General features: G+C 51.0%; 1 pseudogene; it reads right to left on the minus strand.

Moving 5' to 3' along the window:
- Positions 1-8,026: 8,026 nt before the first annotated feature.
- Positions 8,027-12,217, minus strand: LOC119437379 (DNA (cytosine-5)-methyltransferase 1-like; annotated as a pseudogene).
- Between the last annotated feature and the right edge of the window lie 1,099 nt (positions 12,218-13,316).

The raw sequence follows: 13,316 nt of genomic DNA on the forward strand, positions 1-13,316 counted from the left end.
AGGTACCTAAACGCTTTCATTCCAGAAAACCCAACCAAGGTTTAGGTTCTTGAGGACTCAAGTTACATGCGTCCTTTGATCTAGGCTGTTTTCTGCATGCAATGAATTTAGGATTTCTGCTTTGCAATCAATGTTAACTGATAAAAGGGATGGTGAGCCAAAACTTGCATTCCTGATACTAGTTACTACTTGGGCCAGATTAACCTATGGCTAAGGGGGCTGCAGCTCATGGCCAGGGGCCCTGTGAGAAAAATTTTTCCTTGAATTAAACTTTATTCCTTGCATACCGTATAGATTAAAACATATGTGAACAAATACATTGGGATCCCTAGCTCGAGGCTAGTTGCGATCCATAAAAAATCTATGTAGAGGAAGCAAAGCAATTTAGCACAGACACATGTACTTAAACTCAGCAACAATATGCACTTTACATTAGAAGAAGTAGAGAATAGAATACAAAGAATCTTCAAAATACAAACGGTGTCATTGAACATCTACAAGTAAAGGAAAATGCACCAGAAAAAAGAAAAAGGAAGCGGTGAATGTATTAATAAACATACGAAAGAAGATCACAAAAATACAGTTTTAATTATCTCTGAAAATTGGCTGCATTTCTAACTTCTTAGGGCTGAACGTTCCTCTCGACTACTCCAACACTTCAAATTCTCCGTTTACTACACACATTACAGGCCTTTGGAACCAGAAAATTTTGTTTTAGTGCACTGTGTGTACAGTGTCCCGATTCGGTAAAGTAGGGATGGTAATATCGATGAACGATTAATCGATTAATCGACTAAAAGTACGCCGCAAAACGATTAATCGTCATCGATGTATACCTTTAATTTAATCGGTTTAATCGATTAAAGCAGTTCGATTATTCGTTTTCCAGACAGTGACTAAAGTGGCGTGAAAATTTTGAAATCGTACTGTAGAATGCGGAGTACGAGCAACGACCGCGCGACTGCGAAGACCGAGAGCGACTGTTGACTGTTTTCCGGAGTCATGTCGAGCTGGCCAAGCGCTTACCCGCTTTACGCGCACGTCACACAGGCTGCCTGGGGCCGGAGAAAGGCCGCCCCCGTGGAGGAAGAAATAAACTAGGAGAGAGCATTACGTGAGGCAGCAAGTCTTGGAAAGCGAACTCATCGACAAGCCATTTCCTTCGCTGTTCACCGCAGTATAGGGTCAGCACGTGACCCTGAGAGACAACGTATTGGCCGATAATGTTTGGTTCGCAGTAGTTTCAAATCGGTGCGCACCCGTTCAGCTGCGCTGCTGCCCTGCACCCGGCAGCATTAAACCGACCGCGCGCTCTGACGTGGCGATCACGATTTGCGCCGTTACTTCTTGATGTCAGTGGTGCTGCGATGCTCTGTTCTAATTTCTTCTTCCTCCACGCCCACCCTCCTCAGTAAGTGCCATTTTCAACATACAGGGTGTTCATTTCGATGATGCGCTAAAGCGACGAACGATTAATCGTTAATCGATTAAAACATTTAATCGATTAAAACATTTAATCGATTAAAACATTTAATCGACCATCCCTACGGTAAAGTTGGTAGCAGAGAGTGGGTAGTCTGTAACCATGCATTTATTAACTATTACAAGAGTTTAAAAAGTTAGAAAGGAAGTAAACGGTAAAATGTGTACATGTTGAAAGAGCGGTGTCATGTTAGCATTGTAATGTAAGGAAGTCATAAGCGGACAGCCCTCTTTTGAAGTTTTATAAATGGTTCAATGTATGAATGGCCCCGAGATGTAACAAAGTACCACAGATGGCTGTGGAACAAGCTGAATAAATTTGTCAAAGGGTTTCTGTATCAAAACAATTTCGGCACTTGAGCAGAATATAACAAGCCTTGCCGAGATTTTTGCAAAGCTTGTCAATGTCAGGTTTACATAGAAACGACTCATCTAATTTGTACAACCCCTTGATGGGCTCCTCAGCAGAGGACCGTTCGCCAGGGCCCTGTGGAAAATTTTAGTTATACTATAAAAGTGTAAAGTGTCTTCCAAGGCGTATTCTCCCATAATAATTCTTTAAAACGGTACAGTAGCAGCTGAAATAGAAGCAAAGAATCTGTAGTACAAGGAGGTTACCTGCTCTTGGTGTACAGAGGCATTCTTTTTTTGCTCGACCAGCAACGCAAAGGACTTTCCTCTCTTGCCTACTCCCATATAAGAAATGAGGGTTCACCTCCTTCTCTCTTTTTTTTTGCAAAACACCTGATGCACCTTTCTTCCATTTTTTTATTTAGATCATGACAATGGCATAGTACATCCATGTTATATTGACAAGTCTAACTGCACTGCAATGAGTTTGTTGACATCATATGATGGCAGATAATAATTAATGTAAGGAGACGGATCGTTGCGAAGGTGCATGAAGCTATTGACCCTTTTCGCGGAGCAGTTTGCTCTAGAGGAACGAGATGGCGCTTTCGGCGGCGCGCCATACGTTGCCTCAGCGAATGCGCACGAGTACGAAACCTCTACTGCTTCTGCCCTGCTGCTGTGCGATCAGCTGTCGAAAATGCCACTGGGTATGCGCTAATGCACTGTGCCCAATTCATACTGCAAAATGTGTAACGATAAAGGGAAGACGTGTGCGGTAGTTCACTGCAAAAATAGTGATTCGCATATTAATGAATGGAATCAATCTGTGTCGCAGCTCCTGCATAAGGACTGCCTGTGTTGCCGCCCTTCGCGATGCACGGCTTTCCTCAAGGATAAAAAAATATAATTAATCCACCTGCGCTGTATAGCTAACCTCCAAAGAAAAGACTTCAACTCCGGAACGTCGGCACCTGGGAGTGAGTACCGCTCGTTACAAAATGAAGTAGTGCCACTTACTGGCATAGTAAGTTTCCCGCACGCTATCTACACACATCCACCCTTACTCGCACGAAAACTTACACCCACCCTATCGCCAACGTGTGAGTGAATAGGCGCACACTTAATTGAATCAATGTGCCGGAGCATGAGTGACGGCGACTACACCGACAAGACAAGAATATTAGAAGCTGAATGTTTCGTGACGGTCCACAGAGTAAGCGAAGGACTAGCGATAATACGCATTTGCTACGAGCTACCACAAAGTACAGAACATTTAAATTCCAAGCTTTGTGCGCAGCAAGAACAAATTTATCGCAGCAGAGCATACCCGCGAGTGATTACGCTGAAAATAAACAATCAGATAGTGGCCGCACCGAGGAACTTAACTGAGTCAGAAATATGACAAGCCGCTGATTCAAAATGTTTGCTAAATAAAGAACGCCGAACACACTGATCCCGATTTAATTCATAAGCGGAAAGTTTGGACAGCTTGGAATACATTTCTAGCCCCGCTTTTAGTACAAGCACCGTATACGCTGCTCACACCGTTTCAACAAGGTGTAATGAGCTCTGAAAGCACTTACATGTCCTCTAAAGCTGTGGCCAAAGCTTCGTGTCGTGCGCGCAGTCACCGTCTACGATACGCATCGAAACAGAGGTTTACTGCGCCGCGCCGGCGTCACGCGCTTGCATTGTAAAACGCGGAGGCGGCTGAGGCAAGCAATGGACGCGTCACCACGTGATCAAACATGGCAGCGCCCACGGGAGCGCCGCGAAAAGGGTCAATATATTGTTCCTTCGTCAATTCCGCGCCTTACGTCTCTCATGTTGCCTAGCTTTCTGTTGTCCTTTGGTGCAGGCTACATGGCGACATTCACAAAAGATTCCCAGATGTTAGGCCCTTCTCGCATGCCAGTCTTTGTACTATGAATTACTGTGGCGGTTAGCACTGGTAACATTAGTAGCCACCCTAACCGTGATTATGTAGCAACATGGCACCACCCATGCAGCCCAGACCACCCACTTCAATCCTAACCCAATTTGCACTTTTACTAGCTGTACGCCCTTGACAGCAACAAATAAATAAAAAAATCCATCACTGCCTAGTCTCATCTCACACTGAGGACAAAGCACGAGGTATTTTTTGTTGTTCTTATTGAGATCAGCTGTTTGTTTTGACACTGCTAGGACTACACGGGCAGTAAAAGTGGTCCAATTTCTATTTAGCAGATGGCACCACAGCAGTGGCGATAGTGATGCATTGACGATGCAGAACGCTACAAAGGTTTAATTGTTCACTGCATCATTAATTTCCTACTCTGCTCTAGTATGGTACGTGATGACAGTGGTGAGCAAATGCCAAATATGCCATGAGCAGGTGGCATGGTGCATGTGAACATATATCAAGGCGTTTGCTTTTACTAAAACTGGCTAAGGAGGCTGCATTGAACTGCTCAGATAGCGTGTCGATGAACCGAAGCCCCGCAGTAGCATTCATGGAAATGCAGCCTATAGTTACAACATAGGAACATTTGTTGCATCACTGCACCAACAGTAGCGGATGTATCGAAAGGATGGCAAGCAGACGCTAAGCAGCTGACGCAGCGCGGACGAACACATCTTGAGGGGCATTCACCTTCCTATTGGCTAAGACCTGTAGCTGCCCCAGTGCTACAAGGAACTACTGAGATGGAGTACAACTCGCAAAGCACATTTTTCAGCATGAAAGGTTCGGCAGTGGCTGATAAGGTGAGTGCTGCGTCGTCACATCCACAAGAAATAGCATGCAGCACATTTGCATTGTTTACATTACAGCACATGACACCTAGCACGAAATTAATAATTGCAATACGTGGAGCAGTGATACAACTTTTAAGCTGTTCCCTAGCCTCCCCTCTTCATAAAGAGTAAAATGTGCAGACACAACTCTGGAAACAAACAACATGTGTGCAAAGCAAGGAAAGCTGGCTTGATACAATACCTATACTGAGATGCAAAGAGCACAAACGACCAGCAGTGCTTCTGCACTGTTTACTTCAGAGCACATGCATAAAAAGCACCCTAAAGAGCTTGTACTGTGTCCAACTCAGCAGCTGCTTAGCTACAAGAAAGTTCGGCTAAGGAGAAGGAGGTTTCATTATTTTCCAATGTATGTGTACAAGTACGGTTTGTTTCCGCCTCCTTGAATTTTGGGTCTAATGTTCTGTATGCACGGTTCACTTCAAAGCATATGCACATCGCATAAAACGAACGCTTACATGCCTGGCACCACTGCGACACACAGCACGTGTAAGTTAACAGTACCCTTCACTTCGTAAAGTAAGAACCCCAGCACTCAAACGATCTGTACGTGTTCGCGGTCACCAAGGCGCATCGCAGCCGCCAAAACAGCTCACATTAAGCAAGGCACAAAGAGCACATTACGAATGGCTGCGATGACGCGACAATAAAGCTCATCGCTACAGGTCGTTTCGTCACTCCTGAAGCACAAACCAGGCCACTGCACAATGCACATACACGTATGAGCTTCGCGGCGATGAAGCGCACACACACACCTAGGCACACCATACGCCGAGGTGGGCGATCGCACTCTTTTCATTCTGACGCGTACTGAACATGTGTCATGCTTAGAATGCACGTATGTGATGGCCTTCGCGTTTGTACTGCTGGTACTGCACACGCGAAATACGGCCCAACACACACGAAATCGCCAGTTTCATTGCTTCCGACCCTCGCATAAACACATATCCATCTGTTGCCGTTGACGATCACACGCACTGAAGAGGTCAGGCAGGGTACAGCGGATTGCTGCGTTCGACAACTATCTCAGCGAGTGCTCGATAACTCCTTGCAATGATCCCAAAAACCGAAAAAAAAAGTTGCAGTGGCTTAGCTCGGCTATGCCAGGATATACGTAGCGTTAGCAAAGGTTCAGCTGATTATTCTTAGCTTTCCTGGTTGTCTAGATTGTCAAGGATTAGCTTGATTGTCATGCTTACTGCTGCTCCAATGACACACGTGGTATACGTATTATGTGGCACATGTATATAGCCTTCTTCTGTTCATTCCTCCTACGCTCAACCGCTAATTGCCAGGCAACTACTTCGGGATCCGATGAGTCAAGCTTCTCCGTTCTTCTGCGCTGTTGAGCAGCATTTGCGCTCTCCTTCTCCATGGCTATACCACACTGGCAAACGCCAGTCAGAAGCGCAGCGGCTCCAGCGCAGTGTCAGACGGCGACTGCACAGCGAGCGCGCGCCAGCGCCAGTGCGTCTACCACGGCTACGTCACTCCTCTGGAATGCGCAGACCGGCGGCGGCGGAGTACGCGAGAGGTGCCGGCTCCGGTGCGCAAGCCGTGTGACATCACTGATCCTTGCACATGCGCAGCACGGCTCTTGATGTGCCACGCGAAACGGGCTTGGCTAGGCCAGTGTAGCTAACGCTACAAAAAATGCCACAGCAGCCTAGGCCTTGCGCTTCACTTTAAACCAGCGCCATGTCTGTGCAGTCGCCGCATACATGCTGCATACTGGCAAAAGTCGACGACCGCCTCTCGTGCCGTAAGAGCGGCCATTTTAAGCGGACCGCGCGAGGGCGGTGTGGCTTGCGGAGATGGGCGGCTCGAGCGTGTACAGGCCCTAAGCAACCACGGCGGGTAATCTACAGTATGTTTAAGAAAATGCGTCCGAAAGGCATTGAGAATGGAGAAGGCGCGATAATTTAAGCAATTTTCTCTGGATCATACTTTAGGAAAACTAGAGGTAGTAATTACACTAAGATTTTGAACCGAGTCAGACGACTGCTACCAATTCAAGAGTCGTAAGCATGTCATCCAAGTTCGTAGCCAGTTTAAAATGTAAGAAGATGACTAATTTCTACAGCGCAGAGTATTGCAGTCAGTTTCCCTCAGAAAACCGAAACTGATCTGCCGCAGAGCAAAACTGTCGCATGCCGACTAGATTTATTAGGAAACCAATACTCTAATCCTCACCGCGAACACCTATGATGCAGTAGCGCACCCAGGATCTCGGCCAGGGGGGGGTTGACAGTTTGCCAATACCATCTAAACAGCACTAATTTCGATTTCTTCACAGGAAATTGTCAAAGAAAGTGCTTTTTGCGAGTGTGCAGACGATAGCGCGTCTTACATCTTAGTTGGAGTACCCGAATGCGCAAGGAAAGAAAAGGGGTTAAACAAAAGGGGAGGGTTAGGTCGGCCTCAGGGGGGGTTACAACCCCCGAATCCCCCCCCGGCGGTGCGCCACTGCTATGATGGCACGTGCACAGTGGTGACGCCTAGCTGTGGCGGTGGTCATGAAAGCCAACGAAGGTTTGATAAAGACGCTGACTTCGGTCGGGACTCCCACCGGCGACCTCGTGCTGAGCAGCAGCATGCCAACACAGCTCAGCCACCGCGGAGGCGGATAGTAAAACAAAACACAAGCACACTCGAGGTGTACATGAAATAGATCATTTAATCGTCCAATGAGCGTAAAACTTTTACACATGAAACACTGGTTGTATGAAACATGACACCATGGTAAAACACGATTATTCCACTCAACCGTACAGCAATCCCGTCTGCTTTGCCAAGCGGACAACAATCTAAAACGTAATTACAACCTCAGCAATGACGTCTTATTAAGTACTGATATTGGAACTCGCATGGCTCTAAATGAAATGCGCCCTGGGAAGACCGTTGTCAGAAAACGTCGCAAGGTCGTGCACTCAAGCTACGACATGCAGAAACGCCAAAGGAACTGTTAAGAGTGAACTAGTTCGTTGTACTTTTAATGACTTGATACATTTAAACAGAACACGCTGAAAACACCCACTATTTTCTATATACCATGGGCTTTCTTTATTTAAGGTGCATAAAAAATAGTGATATAAAATCATTATATACAGTGCAGCAGGAAATTGCCTTTCCAACACAACAGTCGCCTTCGGTGTGCCCGTTCTTACAGACGGCAAGAGGCCATAAGGTAATATCTAAACGCTTAATTAAAGCTACAAACCGACAAATTTGCCGCTGAGTGTAAAATGGCAGTCTAGCAAAGGTACAATTTTCCTCGGAGATCAAAAAGCAAATATCCGTGGATAAAAAACAGCACAAAGAAACACACAGCGGCCGAACCGCATGTGACAATCTAAAAATGGTGAGCACCAAAACGTACATTTTCCGGAGTTTGGGAGCCATATCCTCCCCAAAGGCACACTTGATCGTCACATTTCAGCGCTATAGAGTCAGTTGTCCTTTTCGTCAGCTAGGCACTTGAGGATTTCGCGTCCGATAGCCCGCGCCATGGGCGGCGGCACGGCGTTGCCGACTTGCCGATGTCTGTCCAGGATGGTGCCGAAGAAGCGGTAAGTGTCCGGGAACCCCTGCGACCTAGCACACTCCCGCACGCTCACGACGCGGTGCTGCTCGGGGTGCAGAACTCGGCCCTGCTTGCCCATCGGCTCCGGGTTGGTCACGGTGGTGCTGAAGAACCCGTCCCACTCGAGTCGACCGTACAGCCCTGCCCAGTGGTTGTGTCGGTTGCCCGTGTGCGGGAGGCACCACGGGATCAGCGTGTTGTCTTGTCGGCACAGCGGGTCGCACGGCTTGTCCGAGGCACAGGGGCAGACCCCGCGGAGGGCACCAGTCGACGACTTGCCGTTCTTGGCATCGTGGTGCGTGTAGCGCAGCTTCTTGGTGTACGTCACACCGTCCGAGAGCCGCACGACGGTGTTGGGCAGGTCGCGCCAGTCGGAGCCCGGGGCCAGGGGAATGTGCCGCATGCGGGCTTCGACCAAGGGCGCCATCTCCTTGCACACGTGATCCCGCAGCACCGCGCCACCGGCGCGAAGACTCTTCTGGAACGGGGTCGGGGCCTGGGCGCCGTACGGAATCTCGTCGAACTTGGCGCCGTTGCGGATCTCGGGCAGGTCCGACATGGCGTCGCGGACGGTGATGGTCCTGAGCGGAGCGGACGACGACCACTTGCAGTTGGACAGATACTTGCGGTCGTCCACCATTACGGTCAGCTGGCAGGCCCGAGGAGCGAACACGTGCTGCGGTTCCGGGTAGAGCGGAAGCTTTTCTCCCGGGGCAGCCGCCAGGATGATGGCTCTCCTGCGAGTCTGCGGTACTCCGTAGTTCCCGGCCTGAAGCACGCCGAAGGTGCACTGGTAACCCATGCTGATGAGGCAGCGCAGGGTCAGCTTGAGAACCATGCTGCGCTTGAACGAGACGAAGTTGCGCACGTTCTCGAGCAAGAAGAAGCGCGGCCGGTAGTACTCGCAGTAGCTCAGGTATGAGGCAATGAGCGAGTTCTTGAACTGGGAGTACTGCCTTGAGTTGAAGCGGTTCATACCGCTGAAGCCCTGGCACGGAGGTCCGCCGCAGAGCAGCTCGACGTCTCCCTTCTGCGGCAGCGCCTGCCCATGCTCGTTGACGGTCTCGCCGTCCATTACCAGGCGCAAGAGACGATTGCAGTCGTCGGTGAAGATGGTGGCGTCCGGGAAGTTCAGACGGAAGGCCGTGGCCGCGGGCTCTTCCCGCTCGATGGCCCAGCAGGACTCGCTGACGCCGGCCTGGTGGAATCCCTCGGACAGGCCTCCGCAGCCCGCGAAGACGTCGAGACTGCGTAGCTTGCGCTGCGGCACGTAGTACTCTTCGGGCGGTTCGATGTTGACGGCATTGCTCGAACTCTTGCCTTTCTTACCCTTGCCCTTGCCGAGACAGCCCATCATGCGTGCCTTGGATGAAGGCTCCACGAAACGCTTGGTCTCACTGTCGTACGCTTCGGTAAAGTAGAAGCGGTGAGGGCCTCGGCGAAGATAGTCTTCGACGTCCTCAGCCAGGTTTTCGCTGTACACAACGTAGCACTTGCCGCACACCTTGTTCAGCCCGACCACAGCCTCTTCTTCGGAGTAGTACAAGAGGCAGAGGTTGGTGTCCAGCTTTGGCTGATGCGTGTTCTCGGAGCGGTAAAATTTCTTGACCCTCAGCCTGAACCTTTCGGGCTCGTTTTTGCATTACCACTGCCTGATTTTCTATAAATGGATACGATCTTGCCGATCTTGAAGGGTTCGGGTACGTCGGCGTTTGATCCCTTGATGTACTCGGAACGTTTGCGGTAGTACTCTGGGTATATGTCCTCGTCCACGTCTTCCTTTTTGACGCTGCCCTTGTTCTTGCTCTTGGGCGGCTTGAAGTCAAACTGGAACGCATCCGGCTCCAGGAAGACACACTCGCCGACGCAGAACGAGTTGCCCTGGAACAAGATGCTCGAATAGCAGAGTTTGCCGCCATCTTCCTCGATGACCTCTCCCGGAACAGGAGTCTCCAGTTTCCCCTGCGCTTCTGCATGACGACACGAGGTACACGCTTGCGTCACGTCGCACTCCTCTGGGCAAGACAGTTCGGGCGGGTCGATGAAGCGCGCGTGCTCCGGTTCGTAGGCCTTCTGGTAGAAGAACGACCTTCCGTCGTCGTCACCCTGCAGCACGCATTCGTCCTCCAAACTGTGCACGCCACCACGAGAGAACCAGTCCTGGGCTGCGGGTTTGAGCACCACTGTACAGAGGTCATTCACTGTGCTGAGACTCTGGTTCTCGCATTCGTTGGCGAGAAAGAGCTCGCGAGGATCGGACGATTCGCCCAGCACGGTGTCCGAACCCCTCCAGAACCAGTGCGCGTGGAACATCTTCTCGCCCCACGAAGTTTCGTACATGTAGACAATTCGGGCCACGTACAGCGGTGTACCGGGATCCTTGGGGGTGACGAGCACGAAGTCGCCCCATCGCAGCTCGTGGCCGTTGACCACGGCACGCGAGAAGTACGATTTCTTGTTGAGCGTGGCGACCGGCTTGTCGTCAACCCAGCAGACGTGGCTGCCACCGCGCTGCATCGTCTTGCGCGATGCAGGCGCCTCCGCCTGCACGGCCTTGCGGTCGAGCTTGTCCTCCATCTCTTCCGTGTCGCCGTCGTCTTCTTCCGCTTCCTGGAAGACCTTGTTGAGGCAGCGCCGCTCTATGCAGCACTGCTTCTGCCTGCCCGTGCCTCCAAACTTCACCATGTCCTTGCACGCCCTGCACTTGCCACAGTCGGCCGACTGGCACGCTTCGCAAACTCCGCACCGCTTGCGACGGGCAGCGTTGGAAGCCTTGTCATCGATCTGACCGTGGAACAGCACCTCGAAGACGTCTCGTACGAGCGGCGTTGTCGTAGCCAACGTACAGACGGACTTCTTGGGCAACGCTTTGCGTCGACCGCGCCGCATCGCTCGCCGCTGACCCAACGTCACGCCAGCCAGGTTAACCAAGCTCCGCAGGCAGGGCGTCACGATCAGGTGCACCTCGTCGTCGTCTCCGGTAACGTCGAAACTCTGCACCTGATCGATTACGAACTGGGCATTTCGAAGCAGCGAGTCCTCAGTGAACTTGGCGATGCCCTGAGGCGGGGGCGTCAGCTCGAGTTTGTTGAGCAGGTCCTCGTACGTGGTGTTCGGGTCCTTCACGACCGTCTCGATCACCAACTTGCTCATGTAGATCTTTTCCTTGATGGCGTCGATGAAGGGCGCGTACTGCTCGCTGGGCGACATGAGCACGTAGTCGGCGTACGGAGTGGTGAATCCGATCACAGCGTTCTCGCCACCGTCGAAACCCGCGGTCCACCAGGCTCCGATCGGTCCCAACGCCTTGCAGCATATGCCGTTCTCGGGGGAAGGGTCCTCGTCGTAAATGGGCTTCACGTACCCGCTGAAGTAGAGCTCCACGTCGCGCTCGATCAGGCCGGCGTCGATGGGGCACAGGTGCGTGTGCCGGTCGTAGACAGCGAACTGCGTGAGCTTGTGCTGCGGCGTGTCCATCACGTCGTCGCCGCCGTCGTCGACGGCGGCCTCGTTATCGAACACGCTCAACCGCGGGTCGGTAAGCGCCGAGAACTCGTCGACGGCGTCCGCCGGGTCACCCTCGAAAAGCCGCAACTCGGCGGCGTCCAGCACCTGCCGACAGTCGGAGCAACGGGTGTAGCTCACCTCCGCGACAGCCGGTTTTTTCTCGCTCTTGACGCGCTTCGCCATCTGACTAAACAGCGCGGTCAGGGTAGGCTGGCTGCCGCCGGCAGCGTCGCCGTTGGAGCGTCGCTTGCGTTTCCCACCTTTGAGCTTGGCGGCCGGCGGCGACGGCAACTCCTCTTTGTCGTCGCTCCCTTCGCGGTCGTCCGAGCCTCCGTTCGCCCCGCCGCATTTCTCGTCCGATGAGCACTTGCCGTTCGTCGTATCCAATTTCACGGTGGACACGGGCACCCCGTTGACAGTTTCCATCTTGTCGGTGACGTCTTTCGCGGAGAACAAACTATATTGCGAGATAAAATCGGTCACCAACACCACATACACGGGGGACCGGCTAACAAAGACCCCCACGCTACAAGTGGTTTCCCGCGAAAAACATAGCGCGCGAAGCGGCGGTGGCGCCGCCTTCTTATCGCTTGCTGCTCAGTCCCGCTTACCAATTGATAATACCGCCGGAAAAAAAAATGATAGCGACTTTTTCTTTGCCTAACATATTTTGTATTTATTTTGTTTTGTAGTGTTGTCTGTGTGTACGTAATAGAGCCTTCGTTATAGAGTAGCGTTACCATAGTTACGGAGGACGCCGCCGAGCCATGCCAAAAAACAAAGCAGCACCTGTCGTTTTCGGCTCGGCGGCATCGGTATTCGCAACTGTTTCACATGCTGCGGCCGGAGCGAAAAAATAGGCGAGATCGCACGCGTCGCAATGTGATTTTTTTAGGGCTCATTCACATGACTGCGATTTGAACAATGGGACTAGTGCGACGCCCAGGGTTGCTTGCTGCATGGTTTTGTTGCACAAGCCGTGTAATTTCTTTAATGTAATGAAAAAACGGGTGCGTTATAATTGACCTCTCTTTATTAGGCCCAAATAATACGTGTGTTTTGTAATTTAAAAACGCTTCAAAGTTTAATTTGTTTTCGAGTGCGCAATAGCGGTTTATGAAGTTCAATACGAGGAGAAATGGCGGACGTAAACAGCTGATCGCTGGTTGTCGTTCAGCGCTGTGTGCTGTCTCGTGTGTGTTTTATGCCCGTGTCGTTCTTCCTGCGGTACAACAAATTACAAGAGGACCTATCAACAAGCCCCTCTAGCGGTTGTCATCGCATATGCAGTATTCGGAATTCGTCTGCAGCGAAGTCGTCAAGTCAACGCAGAGACCCTCGCGCTACCCGTGCTTAACGTCAGCCTCTGAAAAAAGAATGTGTGTATGTTGCTCGTGATTGCGCATAAGCGGTTCCTGCTCCTAGCAATATTCTTGCACCAAACTTAGCAGCGAACACCAACCCAAAAGCTCACGTCGGCCCCTGAAGGAAGCCGCAAATGATCTGTGTGTAATTGCTGAACGTGCCATGTAATTTGCGTTGTGAACGTTAATCTTAGCGCCAGCCTGGTTCGTCCGTCTCGGCGCGTGTG

Source organism: Dermacentor silvarum, chromosome 1 (genome assembly GCF_013339745.2).
Source record: "Dermacentor silvarum isolate Dsil-2018 chromosome 1, BIME_Dsil_1.4, whole genome shotgun sequence".
NCBI classification, from domain to species: domain Eukaryota; kingdom Metazoa; phylum Arthropoda; class Arachnida; order Ixodida; family Ixodidae; genus Dermacentor; species Dermacentor silvarum.